Source organism: Eubalaena glacialis, chromosome 11 (genome assembly GCF_028564815.1).
Source record: "Eubalaena glacialis isolate mEubGla1 chromosome 11, mEubGla1.1.hap2.+ XY, whole genome shotgun sequence".
In the NCBI taxonomy this organism is placed as follows: domain Eukaryota; kingdom Metazoa; phylum Chordata; class Mammalia; order Artiodactyla; family Balaenidae; genus Eubalaena; species Eubalaena glacialis.
This window is the reverse complement of record NC_083726.1, coordinates 64,125,674-64,129,556: the sequence shown is the minus strand read 5'-3', so window position 1 is coordinate 64,129,556 and position 3,883 is coordinate 64,125,674.

Here is a 3,883-nt window from a genome sequence, read left to right as displayed (position 1 = left end):
CCTTTCTTTCAGGGCCAGCCCTCTCAGAAACTCTTTCTTTCTCCCCAGAGGCATAATTCTTCTTCCAGGAGCCTTAGGTTCTTTGTGTAAAGTATGAAGAACTGCTTGTGTATCATCTTTTGCAGAGATTCCTCCCAATGACTCCTTTTACCGCATCTTTGCCACTTGCTTCTTCTTTACAGGCCTTCAGAGGGCTAGTTTTCTAAGCCTGGAGCTTCATTTATATTCCCATTCTGTTATTTCTAGGAGAAAAACTCAGAAGGAGGAGGTAAGATGCCTAGAGTGCCAAAGATTTCTCACTAGAGAGAAATGTGGTGAAGAATCAAATGGTGAGCCCCAGAAGTTTCAGAAGACAGAAAAGGAACAGGCAAAAATAAACTCCAGGTGAATGAAAGAGCTGAAGTTGTAAAACAAAACAAAACAAAACCTTCAAAATTATCTGAAAAAAAAAAAATAGAATATCCTCATGATCTAATTTCTTAAATCAAATTAAGAAAAAGCAAAAGTATGAAAAATGGACAATTTTGATAAAATTTACTATAACAAATATTAAAATCTCCTACATAAAAGACATCTCAAACAAGGTTAAAATACAAGTGACAGACAGGGAGATGGGGAGAAGGTATCTGCAACATACATGTATATCAGAAAAAGAAGGGTATCTGTAAAGGACTCCTACAAACCAACAACAATAATAATAATAAAGAAGAAGAAGAGAAACAATCCCATAAAAAAATGGACAAAAGGTATGAATAGACAATTTCCAGAAGAAGAAATCCAAATAACCAATAATACATAGAAAAACCTACTCTACCTCCCTAGTAATCGGGGAAATGCAAAATAAACTGACAATGAGATTCATTTCACATCTACTGGATTAGTAATAACCTGAAAGTCTGACCATTTTAAGTGTTGGTGAGGATGTGGAGACACTAGGACTCTCATATCCTGTAAAACTGACACAATCACTTTGGAGAGCAACTTGACAATACATATTTACTGAGGTTGAAAATGCACATATCTTTTGACCCAGAAACTCTACTGCCTTACAGCAGAGTTTTTCAATCCATTAGTAGGTCATGAAATAAATTTATTGGGTCACATCCAGCATTTTACAAAAATGAAATAGAATAGGAAATAGAGTGCATTTAGCAAAAATAGGTATTATTTTGTTAAACTTTTATTTCATATATGAACTGGGTCTTGATATAAAATGTATTTCTTATTGTGAGTTACAATAAGTTAAAAAGAAATGAGTTCAATGAGTTACAATGAGTTAAAAAGAAATAAAAACACTGTCTAAGAGAAACTCTCATTAATAAGGACAAGAAGGCATGTTTGAGGATGTTCCCTGTGATGTAGAGTTTGTAATAATGAAACACTGAAAACAAATTACATGTCTATTAGCAGCAAATAGATAAACAAATTGGAGTGTATTCATGTGATGGAACACCACACAGAAGCTACAATTAATGAACTTGTTCTATATGGATGAATTTTGAAAACAAGTTTGAGGGGAAACAAAACAGAAAAACGTCACACTAAACCAATTATATGAATTTTTAAAACATATAAAAATACTATATCCTATATATATACCACAAGTAGTATATGGTACACATATTTTTTTAAAGTATTAAAAGTGGACTGGTATAAAAGGGATGCCTAAAGGAAGGAAGGGAAATGGAACTTGGGAGGAGAAAATAGGTATGATATTATTTATTCATTTTGGGTGGTGGACACATAGATGAATGTAATAATATTGTTCTTTTCCTTTAAAAAAACATTTTTAACACATAAGAAAAAATAAACGGAATTATAATGTTTTTAATCTTGCTCTGAGATGCAATAAAATAAAAACTGCATTAACCATTGGTTATTAAAACCCTTTGGGGAATTCCCTGGTGGTCCAGTGGTTAGGACTCTGTGCTTCCACTGCAGGGGGCATGAGTTTGATCCCTGGGTCTGGGAACTAACAGCCTGCATGCCACGAGGTGTGGCCAAAACAAACAAAACAAACAAAAAACTTTTTCATCCCACGATTTTTTTTCAGTGCCTTAAGAAGAATAATCTGCCCCACATCAGCCTGTCAAACTCAATAAATTAGTATCTAGAGGTGGCAAGTCACTATGTTTATTATCTGTACTAGCAAAAGAGATTTATCTTTCCCTGAAGCTTCAGTCTTTGCTCTTCACACATGCTGTTCCCTCTTCTCAGAAAGCCCTTCCTCTATTGTCTGCCAGTCAGTCTCCCAATCTGCCAGTCAATCTCCTCCATCATCTAGTTCAGACCTGACTTCTCTTCATGGTGAAGCCAGAGGCTGAGACCTATCTTTGGCTGTGGGTACAAGGCCACACACCTTCCCAGGCCTCTCCTAGATACTCTCGCAGTTTCCCTCCCCCCACAGGAAAGTCTGAGGTCGACACTGAATTGGATATCCTTGCGCAACAGGGGTTAAGCAGTTTGGGACATGGAGATTAACATCTAGAATGAAAGGGATGGGCCAGAGGCTAACTGTATTCACTGCATATGGTTTTCAACATATGAGCTCTATAAATATACATGCAGACAAAATTAAGTAGATGCCCTTCTCTTCTCTCCCTTCCCTTCATCACCTCCTGGGGATGAGCTTCTCCTCCTCTTCCTCAAAAAAGAAAGTCTTCATGGATGACCCCCCCCACCACCAGAATTTAGCAATTTACTACTCCTTCCTTTAACTTTCACTGTACCTTGACATTTCTCTGTTATAGCAACTATCACATGAGAGCACAATTATTTTTGAATGTCGATTATCTCTACTAATCCTCTGAGTTTTTTGAAGGAAAGGCCTGCCTTGTATTTGCCTTTATTTTCCTGGAACCTAGCAGAATGGCTGCAGAGCAGGCCCTCAATGTTTGCTGAATGAATAGCAAATGCTGATGACAAGCTAAATGACGCATAGGCTTGGGGAGCTCAAACTGGTTTCCACTTATTGTACCACAAAACTGGAACCACTTAAAGATGGTCATCATTTGGGGGCAGTCTGATGGTTTCTCACTATCTCTTCTCCAGACCCTTGTAATAACCTTACTGGTATCCTTAACCTCCCGTCTTTTCCCACTCTTATACATCCTGGAGGACACTTCTCCAGGCTAATTTTTACAAAACATCCCTTTCATCTTGTCACTCCCTTGGGCAAAATGCATTATGATTCCCTAATACCTTTCAAATCAAATCCAAATCCCTAATCTTCACACGTCTGCCCAAGCATCCTCCCTTGCTCTAATATTCCAAACGTATCTCCCAATCATTTTATTTTAATATGTTCCTTATCAATGAATACTGTATCTTTTTTTTAATTGGAGTATAATTGCTTTACAATGTTGTGTTAGTTTTTGCTGTAGAACAACGTGAAAGAGCTATATATATATATATATATATATATATATATATCCCCTCGCTCTCGAGCCTCCCTCCCACCCCCTCTCCCAATCATGTTATAGTGTGAAATATACTGGGGCTGGAATCTATCTGTCTGACCTCTGATTTATTCCAATCAATAAGAACAATGCCTGGCCTGGGGGAGATGCTCAATAGTTGTGGAATTAATGAATAAACAGACTATTTCTAAAATATAACCATTTGTTTCAGCCAAGCTAGTTTTCTTTTTGTTCTCTGCAAGCTCCTATCAGCCCATCTTTGTGTCTGCTAATACTTAATAAACAATACCTAATAAAATGTACTGCACATTTTAATATATGTGCCCAAATATAAGGCAATCCTTGTTTCCCCAAAGAGAAGAACTAAAAAAATAGTTTTTGGTCAACCTGATATACATGAAATAGTCAAATGTCTACTTTAAATAGTTACTAATTTAGTGAAAATTTAAGTCTAATACTATTTA